This window comes from Spermophilus citellus (genome assembly GCF_964194105.1).
Source record: "Spermophilus citellus genome assembly, chromosome: 5".
Classification (NCBI taxonomy): domain Eukaryota; kingdom Metazoa; phylum Chordata; class Mammalia; order Rodentia; family Sciuridae; genus Spermophilus; species Spermophilus citellus.
The window spans coordinates 52859319-52873742 of record NC_138186.1 but is presented as its reverse complement, the minus strand read 5'-3'; positions in this window follow the sequence as shown (position 1 = coordinate 52873742).

The following is a 14424-nucleotide window of genomic DNA, read 5'->3' as shown; positions in this document are numbered from 1 at the left end:
CTTCCCATACTCCTCATCTTTTTCTGTGGTGCTGGAGATAGAACCCAGGGCCTCTAAATGTTCCACCACTGAGCTAAACTCCCAGCCCCATTAGTACCATCTTTCAATAGGACTTAAAATTTTTTGCTCCAAATCAACTAGAATCTTGGCCAGGAGAGCTGGTAGTGTAAGCCTAGAGGTCAATCTCCCAGAGCAGGACAGAAAAGGTGGGAGAACTGATCTAGGGCTACACTATTACATGCTCTACCACACCCAGCAGGAATGTAAATATCTGAATAATTTTTATATTGAGTTCATGTTTTGGGTTAAACTATATTATAAAATTAATCTGTTTATACTTTTAACTGTGGTGACTGAAAAACTTAAAATTACATATGTGGGGATTGAGGGTGTAGCTCAGTGGTAGAGCACTTGCCTTTCATACATCAGATCCCAAGTTTGGGGGTGGGGTTGTAGCTCAATGGTAGAGCACTCACCTACCATGTATGAGGCCCTGGGTTCAATCCTCAGCACCAACTAATTATAAATAAAATAAAGATATTGTGTCCAATTGTAACTAAAAATTTTTATATATATATATATATATATATATATATATATATATATATATATATATAAAGATCCCTAGCACTGCAAAAAAAATTATGTAGCTAACATATTTAAATTTTTTTTTTAGTTGTAGATAAACTTTATTTCATTTATATATTTTTATGTGGTGCTGAGAGTTGACCCAGTGCCTTACAAGTGCTAGGCAAGTGCTCCATCACTGAGTTACAACCCCAGCCCTCACATTATATTTTATTAAATATTAGACAGTATTGACAAATAGAAAATAACCCCACATGATTAAAAAAATCATTTAAAGACTTATTTTCGGGGCTGGGGATGTGGCTCAAGCGGTAGCACACTCGCCTGGCATGCGTGCGGCCTGGGTTTGATCCTCAGCACCACATACAAACAAAGATGTTGTGTCCACCGAAAATAAAAAATAAAAAATATTAAAAGTTTAAAAAATTAAATTAAAAAATAAAAACTGATTTTCTAACAGGCATGGTGTCACATGCCTGTAATCCCAGTGACTGGCTAAGGCAAGAGAATTGCAAGTTCAAGGCCAGCCTCAACAGTTTAGTGAGATCTTGAGCAACTTTATGAGATTTCCTGTCTCAAAATTTAAAAAAATAATAAGGGGCTGGGGTTGTGGCTCAGTGGTAAAGCGCTTGCTTACCCCATGTGAGGCACTGGGTTTAATCCTTAGCACTACATGAAAATAAATAAATGAAATAAAGGCATTGTATCCATCTACAACTAAAAAATGAAAAAAAGGACTGGGGATGTGACACAGTGGTTAAGCACCCCAATGTTCAATTCCCAGTACCAAAAACAAAAACAAAATTCATTTTCCATATCCTAGAGAACTATGTGGAAATAATGTTTCTACAAATCACACAGCTTTAAACTTTTTAAAAACCTACTTCCTTTGATGTTTGGGGGGCTGTACTTTGGGGGGATTGAGCCCAATGGGGCTTTACCACTGAGCCACATCCTCAGGCCTTTTTATTTTATTTATTTATTTTTTCTGGGGAGGGGGTACCAGGCAGGGATTGAACTCAGGGGCACTCAACCACTAAGCCACATCCTCAGCCCTGTTTTGCATTTTATTTAGAGACAGGCTCTCACTGAGTTGCTTAGCACCTCGCTTTTGTTGAGGCTGGTTTTGTACTTGTGATCCTCCTGCCTCAGCCTCCCAAACTGATGGGATTAAAGGCATGTACCACCACACCTTTTTTTTTTTTTTTTTAAAGAGAGAGTGAGAGAGGGGAGAGAGAGAGAGAGAGAGAGAGAATTTTTAATATTTATTTTTTAGTTCTCGGCGGACACAACATCTTTGTTGGTATGTGGTGCTGAGGATCGTGCGGCCTGGGTTCGATCCTCAGCACCACATACCAGCAAAGATGTTGTGTCCGCTGAACACTAAAAAATAAATATTAAAAAAATTCTCTCTCTCTCTCACTCTCTCTCTCCTCTCTCACTCTCTCTTTAAAAAAAATAAATAAAAAATAAGTCACACCTGTATTTAAAAAAAATAAATTCTGATCTAAATAAAATGTATGCATTGCATTTGGTTGATACTGTTCTAGTCTCTTACTCTGTTTCTATGGGCTTTTCTTCCATTTGTCCTCCTCCCTCCCTCCCTCCCTCCCTCCCTTCCTTCCTTTTTGTGGTGCTGGGTATTAAACCCAGGGTGCCTTGAACATGCTGGGCAAGAGCTGTACTCTACCACTGAGCTACTTCCCCAGCCTTAGTCATTTGTTCATTCATTCATTTAAGACAGGGTCTTGCTAAATTGTCCAGGCTGTCCTCAAACTTGGAGTTATGATCTTCCAGCCTTGGCCTCCCCAGTAGCTGGGACTATAGATATGCACCACACCCAGCACCCATGCACTTCTTTATTTGGGTTCCTGATCTGTCTTTTGTAATAAAACTGGAACTGTAAGTATAGTGCTTGCTTGAGTTCTGTTATTTTTCTCGTGAATTATCAAACTTAAGGGTATTATGGGAACCCCTGAATGTGTAATCTTTTGGTCAGAAGTTTGGGATATCTAAGGAACCTTAGAAGATGAGGCTAATGTCAGAAATAGAAACAGTCTTGTTGAGAACTGTGCCCTTAAACTTGTGGAGTCTTTCTAGGAGAGGCGACACACACCAGCAATCCCAGCAGCTCAAGGCTAAGACAGGAGGATCGAAAGTTCAAGGCCAGCCTCAGCAACATAGTGGGGCCCTAGGCAACTTAGTGAGACCCTATCTCAAAATAAAAAAGTAGGGCTGGGGTTGTAGCTCAGTGGCAGAGCACTTGCCTCACATGTGTGAGGCACTGTGTTCAATCCTTAGCACCACATAAAAATAAATAAAATAAAGGCAAACTTTCCATCTACAATTATAAAAAAAATAAAAATTAAAAGGGCTAGGGTTGTGGCTCAGTGGTAAAACGCTCCTGGGTTCAATCCCTGATACAAAAAAAAAAAAAAAAAAGAAAAGAAAAAGAAAACAACTTGTAGAGTCTGACAGGGTGTCAGAACTGAATTCAGTACACCAGTTGGTATTGCAGCAATTGTAGTAGGAAGAGAATAACAATCTACACAACGGGAGAAATGTTTATAAATCATATGTAGTAGTCCCCCCTTATTTGTAGAAGATACATTCTAAGAACCCCAGTGGTGCCTGAAACTGTGGATAGTACTGAACCCTATAATTTAATGCTTTTTCTGTCTTACCTAAGCACTTATCCCTCACTGTGGTCATAACTTGCGGTTTGAGGTGCAACAGTGAAACTATCATGAATTTCTTCTTCATAATTTTATATATATAACATTCATTATTTTATATTTTATGATGCTGGGGATTGAACCCAGGGCCTTGTGCATATAAGATTCACTTTTACTGTAGGTCTTGTAGCAACCTCAGCATACTTTTTTTTTCTTATTAAATTTCTTTCTTATTAAATTGAGAACTTTCACATTTTTGCTTGAAACACTTTGTCACTTTTCTTTGGCATAACCAGATTGCCAGCGTCATGACTGTTACATGTGTTGGGGACATTACTAAGTAAAACAAGGGTTACTTGAGTATAAGCACTGCAATAACCTTGACAGTCAATCTGATAACCATAATGGCTACTAAGTGACTAATAGGTAGGTGTGGTATACGTTGTAGTATTTATGGACTGCAGCTCACCGTGGTCAATGGAAACTGCAGAAAGTGAAAGGAGGACTAGTGTACTGAATGACCAAACCCTCTGGCTGTACAGCACAAGTGCTGTATGCTTATGACTTTTTTAGTATGTGTGTGTGTATATATACATACACACACACACACACACACATATATATATATATATATATATATATATATATATATATGTGCGTGGGGGGGAGTTAAATCACTATATTTTTCAAGATATACTCTGACATACCTACAGTAATATGATTGTCTGGATTTGCTTCAAAATAATATGGTGTTGGGTAAGGGGATTGAAGGTACAGATAAAACACAATTGATTGACCTAATAATTGTTGATGCTGGAAAGCTGGGCATGAGCACACATGCCTCCAATCAGAGGAATTGAGGAAGCTGAGGCAGGAACATCTCAAGTTCCAGGCCAGCCTTAGCAACTTAATAAGACCCTGTCTCAAATGAAAAATAAAAAGGGGTTGGAAATCTGGCTCAGTGGTAAAGCACCCCTGAGTTCATCCTCAGTACCAAAAACAAAAATGACTAGGAGTGTAGCTCAGTGGTAAAATGCCCCAAGTTCAACCCCCAGTACAAAGATTCTTGAAAGAAGATTCTTGGTGAGTATATAAGGTTCATTATACTCTCCAGTCTACTTTTGTATGTATTTGAAATTTTAAAAAATTAAAAAGTTAAAAAACACAAAAAATGACTGGGGCTGTGTAGCTCACTGATAAAGTGCTTGCCTAGCATGTGTGAGGCACTGGGTTTGATCCTCTCACCACATAAAAATTAAATAAAATAAAGGCATTCTGTCCATCCACAAAATTACAAAAAAAAAAAAAAAAAAAGGAAAGAGAGAAGCCAAGAGAGGACAGCAGAAAGAGATGAGGGAAAAAATAATATGCTACTGCTGATGCTGACGTCAGTTTAGCATTTGATAGATTGTTGAACATTTACATTCAGTAATTCAGAAGAGGGAGGCTCAAGTATTTCCCAGCTTCCTCCCAAATTCCTTCCCTGCCAGCCATGAGATACCAGCCTGTCTTGAGAGCCCAGCCAGCCTGGAACATGGAGGACATTCAACAAATGTTCATCAAAAATGAGTAAGTATCAAAGTGCATAAATGCATTCTACTGTCATGTATAATTAACTGAAACAAATTTAAAAAATGAGTGAGCCAGGTGCAGTGGTACACACCTGTACTCCCAGGGACTCAGGAGGCTGAGACAGGAGGATTGCAAGTTCCAGGCCAACCTCAGCAATTAAGCCAGACCCTAAGCAACTTAGTAAAATCCTGTCTCAAAATAAATAAATAAATAAATAGGGTTAGGGATGTGTCTCAGTGGTAAAGTGCCTTTGGTTTTAATCACCAGTACAAAAAGAAAAGTAATGCTTATAATCCCAGCAGTTTGGGAGGTTGAGGCAGGAGGATTGTGAGTTCAAAACCAGCCTCAGCAAAAATGAGGTCCTCAGCAACTCAGTGAAACCCTGTCCCTAAATAAAATACATAATAGAGCTGGGGATGTGGCTCCATAGCCAACTGGCCCTGAGTTCAATCCCAATACCCCCCCACACACACACAAAAAAGAAAGAATAGCTGTGAATCCAATTCCTCACATGCAGAAATCCTCTTTGCTGACTCAGTGTGTCCCAAACCTTTTGATTACATGACACTTTTTGAGTTGCTTAGCACCTCGCTTTTGCTGAGGCTGGCTTTGACCAGGTGATCTTCCTACTTCAGCCTTCCAAGCCTCTGGGATTACAAGCATGAGCCACTGCATCCAGCTCATGGCTATTCTTACCATCATTCCTGCAAGATTGCAGAACAATGTGGGCATGGTCCATTTTTCAAATATGTTAAGTGTTAGGACAATAGGACCAGGCTGGGTGCCAACTTCATGGATCAGCCAAAAAACCTTTATTCAGGAACAGAGTTATGCCTCTGATGGACCCACCTTCTTGGTGGAAATCAAGCCACTGAACAAAGGAGGGGACTGGGATTATATAAATTATACTGAGAGGTGACTTAATTAATGAGTGTGTCTTCTTGGGCACCCAAGAATTTGAGGTCTGTTTTATTTTTTTTATTTTTATTTTTTTATAATTTATTTATTTTTTTTAAGAGAGAGAGAGAGAGAGAGAGAGAGAGAGAGAGAATTTTTAATATTTATTTTTCAGTTCTCGGCGGACACAACATCTTTGTTGGTATGTGGTGCTGAGGATCGAACCCGGGCCGCACGCATGCCAGGCGAGCGCGCTACCGCTTGAGCCACATCCCCAGCCCTTGAGGTCTGTTTTACAGGGCAAAATGGGAGGGAGTCTGGGGTCAGTGGTCAGTCTCTGGGATTTATCTTACTGGACCAGATGGAAGGCTTGGTATCTGGAAAGGATTTGTTTAGGGAAGGACCCATGCTTTGGCCTCTTCCCAGAGACTGCCTTTCTAGGTTTGATGGACACCTCCTCCCCAGGGTTTGTTTTCTCACCGGGAAAGAATGCATTGGGAAAGGATCAATGCTCTCAATGTATGGCTTTCTTTCTTACTCCCTTTCCCCAAGCCTCACTATTTTAGGGTTTGTCATTTTCTATATCTAGTATTAAATATTTATAGTATATATGGGTATGTATATACATATAGATACAGAGAAAAAAGTAGGAAAGGTTATATTTTAACATGATAACATTTACTTCTAGATGGAAGACAATTGAGGATTTGTTTTAAATTGTTTCAGCTATTTGTTTCTCTGGTCTAATTTTCTATCATTCAACATTTCTGTATTTCTATAATTGTGGTTTGGTTTTGTTTGGTTCTGGGGCTCAAACCCAGAGTCTCATGCATGCTAAGCACTTGTTTTACCACTGGGTCACACCCCAGCCCCTCTATCATTACATGTAAGTATTTTTATATATCATCAAATTTATATATGTGGATACATATATTTGGTGGTGCTGGGGTATACTGGGGATTGAACCAGGGACATTTTACTATTAAGCTGCATTCCCAGCCCTTTATTTTTTTGTTTACAGACAGGGTCTCACTAAGTTGCTTAGGACCTCCCTAAACTAAAGGTGACCTGGAACTTGCAGTCCTCCTCCCTGCTAAGTTACTGAGACTACAGGTGTGCGCCACTGCATCCAGCTCTATCATTATATATTATATTTTTTAAATATTTTTTTAAATGTTGATGAACCTTTATTTTGTTCATTTATTTATATGCAAGTGCTGGGAATCGAACCCAGTGCCTCATACATGCTAGGCAAGTGCTCACCCACTGAGCCACAACCCCAGCCTGATATCATTATATTTTAATAAAAAATTAATGAGCTCTTTCTACTTAAGTAGAGAGTCAAAATGCCCAAAATAAGATTTAATTTTAAATTGGTCCCCAGTTAGCCTTAGTCATCTTTGGGTTTGATTTCTCCTAGTCTCACAATCACTGAAGTTTGTGAGTGTTTTAAGCTTATTTGATACCTTCCCCCAGTACATTGTCCCACATGTGACAGTCCCCTACCCTCACTAATTTTCATCCCCCACCCCAAATTTTCCTGATTTATAAAACGCAGTTGTTACATTTGAAACAAATGGAAACTAGGATTCAAAAAAGTTAAGTAACATGCCCAAGGTCATACAGCTCATAAAGGATGAGTATGAGATTCCAAACCCACCTGGGGCTAAGGGTATAACTCAGTGGTAGAGTGTTTGCCTCAGCACGGAAAAAAAAAATGTCCCAATTCTGGTCCCAAGTCAGGTGATCGCTTGAGAAGTAGGAAGGTAGACAGCAGCAGTGTTTAGAATTTGCCTGCCTTTGGGCTCCTGCTGAATCTCTGTTCAACATCCCTTCCAGCCCCCACTCCCTTCCCCTGGCTCCATTCCTCCAAGGAACCTGAAGGAACGAGTCACGTGGACAGACGCCCTTCCTTGCTCCGGGCATTCTGAGGCTGCTCAGTTCCGGAGCCTCCCAAGAATTTTTTTTCCCTTTTGATTTCAACTCCACCTTCCGTCCCCCTGGGTGGTGCCTGATCTTCACTGCCAGCCTGGTGTGTTACCTTATTTGGTTCTCAGATCTACAAAGCCGTCTGGAAAAGGATCCAAGAATAAAAGGATTGCTTCTGCAACTGCAGGATAAGGAAACTTTGGCTTCAGTGACCACCCCTGCGCGCCCCCCCCCCCCCCCCCGCCATGCTCTGGGAATCACAAACAAGGGAACGTTTTGCCTCAAAAGCAACTACAAGAAACAAATACCGAGGGCAGAGTGGAGATGGCACAATTTTCAGTGTGTGCTTGATTCTGGAAGATATGTGTCTTTATTCAGCTTCAGTATGGCTGTCCTTCTATTGTGAGCATCTTGAGTTTATACATCAATCTCTAGTTTATAGCCAAGGAAACTCAGATGGTGATAGCTGTCATAATTTACACATGCTCATATGTATCATATACAACATTTAAGACCTGGTTTAAGTCAGGTATACTGCAGGCACTGTAGTCCCCGCTACTCAAGAGACAGGAAAATCAAGATCACTTGAGGCCAGAGTTCAAGACCAGCCTGGGCAATATAGTGAGACCCTTTCTCAAAAACAAAACTGGTTCAGAGTCTCTTTTAGTCATATGTCTCTGTCTCTCTGTCTCTGTCTCTGTCTCTCTCTCTTTCTCTCTCTGTCTCCATCCCCCCACCCCCGCGCGGCCCCCTCCAGTTACTTAATGCTTGAAACTCTCTGAGGTAGATGTTCTAATTTCCACTTCATGGATGAAAAATCTGCAGCACAGAGCTCGGAATTACCAGAGCCAGGTTTGACCCCTACAGACAGATGCCTAACCACAGGACCACACTGCCTCGGAGCCCTCTCAGCCTGCAGCATCTCAGCCTGTGGCTCCCCATCCTCCTACACGTCTGCCTCTGCCTCCCAGTTTTCCAAGGTACCATCTCGCCTGCTGTCCTCGGTGCTTTCACTGCCTGCCACACAGGGAGGCTCAGGCTTGCCTCCTGGGCCTCTTTCCAGCTCCTTGGAGCCCTCTGCTTTTAGGACCTCAGTACTTGCTTTATCTTTGGTGGTGTGCTTTCTTTCTTTTTTCTTTTTTAATTAATTTATTTATTTTAGTTGTATTTGGACACAATACCTTTATTCATTCATTTATTTATTTTTATGTGGTGCTGAGGATCGAACCCAGGGCCTCGAAAGTGCTAGGTGAGCGCTCTACCACTGAGCCACAACCTCAGCCCCTGGTGGTGTGCTTTCCTCCATGCCTGGACCATGCACCCAAATTCAGAACCCAAATCATCACCTTTTTTTTTTTTTTTTTTTTAGTTGTAGATGGACACAATACCTTTATTTTATTATTTATTTTTAATGTGGTAATGAGGATTAAACCCAGTGCCTCACACATGCTAGGCAAGCACTCTACTACTGAGCCCCAGCTGGGGCCACTCTTGAAGGCCATGAGCCTCAAGGCTTTCATATCTGGCCCCTGCCTACCTCTAGCTACTTTGTCCTTTCCAGAAACAAATTGTGTACCTCTGCATTCTGTCCACTCTGCCTAAAATGCCAGAGCCTGAGTTTTTAAACTGTTGACCCCAATAAGAAATATGTGACACCACAACCCAGAACCTAAGAGTATACTACCTAAGGGTGAGCAGAGTCTAGGCGACATGTCTCCAGGGTCTCAGATGGTGCTTGATTCCGCTGTATTCAAGTTAGAATACTGTTACCAAGTCATGCTTATCAGACTGTAATCCAGTTTGTGTTCACACCCAAGGGAGTTTTGCAAAATATTTAATCATAGTTTTGCCTGAACTATAACTAATCAAAACAGATATGGGAGGGCAGGGAGAAAAAGACTGGATGCCACAGGAGGGGAGGAGGGTGGAATATAGGCACTGGAGTGGGGTGTGGGAGGGATCTGACAGAATAGCTCTCTACCAACAAATACTTTTTTCCACCAATACTGGGGATTGAACAGAGGGTCAATACTAATGAGCTATACCCCCAGTCTTTATTTATTTATTTTTAATATTTTGGTACTGAGGATTGAACTCAGGGATGTTTTACCTCTGAGCCACATCCCCAGCTCTTTTTATTTTTTATTTTAAATCCCTTAGGGCCTCACTAAGTTGCTGAGGCTGGTTTTGAACCTGTGATCTTTCTGCCTCAGCCTCCTGAGCTGCTGGGATTACAGGCCTGCACCACGTGCCCAGCAGTCCTTTTTATTTTATTTTAAGACGGTCAGGTTAAATTGCCAAGACTGGCTTGGTACTTGTGATCCTCCTGCCTCACCCTCCTGAGTCTCTGGGATTACGGGTGTGCTCCACTCTGCCTGTCTATATTTTAGCCACTGTCATCTCTGTCCCAGAGCCTTTCAGCAGAACACTAGCCCTGTGCATGTCTGAGTTTCTGAGTTCTTACTCCACCACCTAGAACTACTTTCAGATTCCTGGGTTTTCTGCCACATGCTACTTTCTTCTCCCGTTCTCACTTGGAAAAGAGCCCAGGAAGTCACCCTGAATTCTAATTTCTGAAAGAGAAGCAGTCAGAAGTCAATGAAAGGCGGATTTGTGGTAAAGGCCGGTTGGGCCACAGTGCTCAACTTCCGCTTGGCACCAGCAGGTGCTAGGAGAGTGTAGCGCAAGAGCCTGAGAGATGCAGGATGGTCATGACCTTCTTGAGACTGAGGCAGTGAGTAGGTGGAGAAGGGATGCCTCTCATTAGACTCTGACCTTGTTATAAGAGACACCCAGGAATAGGCAATCTGGGACAAATCTTCAAAGTACCTTGGCAATGGAGGACATTTGATTTAGAAGTCAGCCCTTATCAGGATTCTTTCTTGGTTGTTGGCTGAGATTGAGACCTTGAGCAACTTCCTTAAACTCTTGAGTCTCATTGTCATATGTTTCATATTGCAAAATGGGCAAACAGGAATATGAATCAAAAAGGTGTATAAGGATTAAAAGAACTCTGTTTTGAAAATTGGCAATTAAAGAGAAATAATTAACCTACCTTCCCAGTGGAAACTATATTCAGTGTAACTAATCTCCATTGGTAGAAGAAAACTATTTTGTTGAAGAATGGCAGATAATCAATATAGAAACAACATTAGAAATATAAAACCAGCATTTTTCAAGCTGCAATGAAATTAATTCAAGCAAGGATGGTCAACTGGCATTAAAATCATTAGGTGACCCATCTATTAGAATGGCTAAAATTTGGGGCTGGGGCTGTAGCTCAGTGGTAGAGCACTTATGTAGCATTTATGAGGCCCTGGGTTCAATCCCCACACCACATAAAACTAAATAAACAAAATAAAGGTAAAAAAAGCAACTAAAAAAAATGGCTAAAATTTGCTGGGCATGGTGGCATACCTGTAATCCAGTTGGCTCGGGAGGCTGAGACAGGAGGATTGCAAGTTCAAAGCCAGCCTCAGGGATTTAGTGAGGCCCTAAGTAACTCAGTGAGACCCTGACTCTAAATTAAATACAAAATAGGGCTGGGGATATGGCTCAGTGGTCAAGCGCCCCTGAGTTCAATCACTGGTAGTTGTACCATACTGAATATTGATAAGGATATGGGGGAATTGGAACCCTCATACATGGCTTGTGGGAATGCAGCCTCTTTGGAAAATAGATGGGCAGTTTCTTAAAAAGTTAAACATACACCTATTTAACTTAGTCATTACGCTCCTTGGTACATAGCCAAGAGAAATAAAAGCATATCACTACACAAAGACTTGTACTTGAATGTTAATCATATTAACTATCTTTATGAGAGCTCAAAACAGGAACCAACCCAGTTGATTCATTCAATAGATAAATAGGTAATTTGGTATATTTAGACAATGAAATATTATTTAGAAATAAAAAAATGAATGAACTACAGATATATGCAACAACAAGGATGACTCTCAAAATAATTATAAGTTAAAGAAATCAGACAAAAAAGTACATAATTATATATATATTTTATATATATATATATATATATATATATATAATCTATAGTGGTAACAGGAAGCAGAACAGTGATTGCTTGGGAATGTGGAGTGGGGACAGGGCAGCAGCAATGGGATTATTAAGGGATTTGATGGAATCACCCCACCCCCACACACATACGTCAAACCTCCACTACTACGGAGGTTGAGATTGGAGGATCAAGAGTTCAAGGCTAGTCACAGCCATGGCAACTTAGTGAGACTCTGTCTCAAAAAAAAAACAACAACAACAAACAAACAAACAAACAAACAAAAAAACAGGGCACAGAGGCACACACCTGTAATCTATAATCCCAGTGATTTGGGAGGCTGAGGCAGGAAGATCAAAAACTTGAGGCTAGCCTCAGCAATTTAGTGAGATCCTGTCTCAAAACAAAGAATAAAAAGGGCTGAGAGCGGGGCGTGGTGGCACACGCCTGTAATCCCAGCAGCTCAGGAGGCTGAGGCAGGAGGATTGCAAGTTCAAAGCCAGCCTCAGCAAAAGTGAGGCACTAAGCAACTCAGTGAGACTCTGTATTTTATTTAAAATACAAAATAGGGATGGGGATGTGGGCAAGTACCCCTGAGTTCAATCCCCATCACCTCCCCCCAAAAAATAAAGCTGGGGATGTAGCTGAGTGTTAAAGTACCCTAAAATCCCCAGGATATAAATAAATAAATGAAAATAAATAAAAGGGCTGGGGATGTAGCTCATGGTAGAAGGCCCATGGGTTCAATTCCTAGTATTTCATACACACACACAAAGAATCAAATTGTACCTGTGAGGGGCTAGGACTGTGGCTCAGCAGTAGAGTACTCGCCTAGCATGTTCGAGGTGCTGGGTTTGATTCTCAGCAGCACATAAAAATAAATAAAATAAAGGTATTGTGTTCAGTTCCAACTAAAATTTTTTTTTTAAATTGTACCTGTGATAGCCTACACCCCATCCCCAGTACTAAGGGATAGAACCCAGGGTCTCCTGCATGGTAGGCAAGTACTGTATCACAAAACTATATCCCCAAGGACCATTTCCCAAGAGCTCACAAAACAGGCTTTTTCTTTTTTTTCCGTTTGTTTGTTGGAACCCAGGGTGCTTACCTACTGAGCTACAGCCCTCAGTGTTTTTTTTTTTTTTTAAACAAGTTCTCCCTAAATTGCTTAAGGCCTTCCTAAATTGCTGAGGTTGGCCTTGAATTTGCTATCCTCTGCCCCACTCTCCAGGGCCATTGGGATTACAGGTGTGTGTCACCATGCATGCATGCATGGCTGGTCAAATCTTTTTGCTGGGGACTCAAAAGTAAGAATTATATTTTACTGATCAGTGCAGCACATTTGTGCATACAAACTTGCTTTTATACTATGCGCAATGAAAATAAAAGTTTTCAGAAAATAATTACCTACACTTGTGTTTTGATTATATTCCATCTGATTCTCATTTTTTAGTTTTTTGGAACTGGGGATTGAACCCAGGGATGCTTTACCACTGAGTGACATCTCCAGTCTTTTATTTTTTATCTTGAGACAGGGTCTCACTAAGTTGCTAAGGATCTTGCTGATTTACTGAGGCTGGCCTCAAACTTACAATCCTCCTGCCTCACCCTCCCAAGTCATTGGGATTACAGGCATGCACCACAATACCTGGCCTCTATTCTATTTTTTTTTAATGCTGGTTAATCCATTAAGTTGATTTCATGATTCACCAATGAGTCCTGATATGCAGTTTAAAAAACCTTTTAACTTCTTTAATACAGACACAAATAAATTCCTATGAGTTAGGAACTATTATTACACCCATTTTTTTCAGAAGAGGAAATTCTTGGATAGAAGAGAGGTTAAATAACTTGGCTAAGCATACATAACCAAGGAAGAAGTAGAACATAATTCCAACCCATGTAGCCCACAGCAAAGGCCATCCTTTAAACCATTTTCTCTAGCTAGCCTTGGTGGCACTTGCCTCTAATTCCCATGACTCTAGAGGCTGAGACAGGAGGATCACAACTTCAAGGTCAGCCTCAGCAATTTAGCAAGGACCTGTCTTAAAATAAAAAAGGGTTGGGGCTGTAGCTCAGTTGTAGAGCACTCCTCGGTTCAATCCCCAGTAACCTGCCCCACCCCAAATTTTTCTGACATATACTTGACCCTCCAAAGGGATGATGCAAGTAGTATATTGACAGAGAGCTTTGTCAATTATTGGTTATTGGAGTATGTTCAGCAGATTTAGGATCAAAAGTAGTATCTTCTTTTTGTGTGTGTGTGTGTACTGGGGATTGAACCCAGGGCCTTGTGCTTGTGAGACAAGCACTCCACCAACTGAGCTACACCCCCAGCCCCCAAAGTAGTATTTTCTGACTTGTATTTTATGATGAACAATAGTACCTTGTAAGAAAGCATTAACTTCTAAGTCAAATAATTTTGGCTCAACTACTGACTCCACACCATCAACAGATCCAAATTTTGTGGGTCCTAAGGTTTACACAAATTTGAAGCCTTCTTATAAAAGGAAGAATAAAAAACTTTGAATTAGATGCAGGGAGGCCTTGAAAGGGACTCATGCAGGAGAAGGCACAAGGGCTGAGCTTCATCAGCTCCCGTTTTATGGGCCTCTGTCAGTCCTTCATTAATCTTTCATTTTTGATGCTCTTTTTTTTTCCCCCTCCCAGTGCTGAGTGTTGAACCCAGAGCTTGAAGCATCATGGGCAAGTGCGACAGCATTGATCTGCATCTCCAGCCCCCAACACTGT